Genomic DNA, 529 nt, shown 5'->3' on the forward strand with positions numbered 1-529 from the left:
TTTATATTGTTGATCCAGAAAAACTTACTTAGTGTTTTAAAAGATAATTTCATTATAGGTTAGAGTGAATGTAAGCTGTGCACCAGGTAGGAAACCAGAAAAGAGGTGGTGAGTCCATCGGACTGCTTAAGTACCAAGCTCCCTTCGGATCCAATCCTAGACATGCATACTACCATTGCCACACCTTAACGTCATGGATATTTCTAGGAAACCGATTTGATTAACTCATTTTTAGGAAAAGTGATTAATTTTGGAAAATACTTTCATTGCGGAAGCTTTGATTGTTGTCGTGTCATTTTGAAATCAATTGTTGTTTTTTTTTTAAAAACGCGCCCTAAAGCTATCCAATTTCAACAGTTAAAATAAGTAATACATATCTTAGTAATACATATTAAAACCATCAAAAATAATTAAGCGGCCTTATTACATTTAAAAACCCAAACCTCAACGTAAATAATAGGATGTCCAGTTCACCAGAAGAAAACCAAACTTTCAGAACGGGTGGCCACTCCGAATTCCCTCACAGCTC

Source organism: Gossypium hirsutum, chromosome A13, assembly GCF_007990345.1.
Source record: "Gossypium hirsutum isolate 1008001.06 chromosome A13, Gossypium_hirsutum_v2.1, whole genome shotgun sequence".
In the NCBI taxonomy this organism is placed as follows: Eukaryota; Viridiplantae; Streptophyta; class Magnoliopsida; order Malvales; family Malvaceae; genus Gossypium; species Gossypium hirsutum.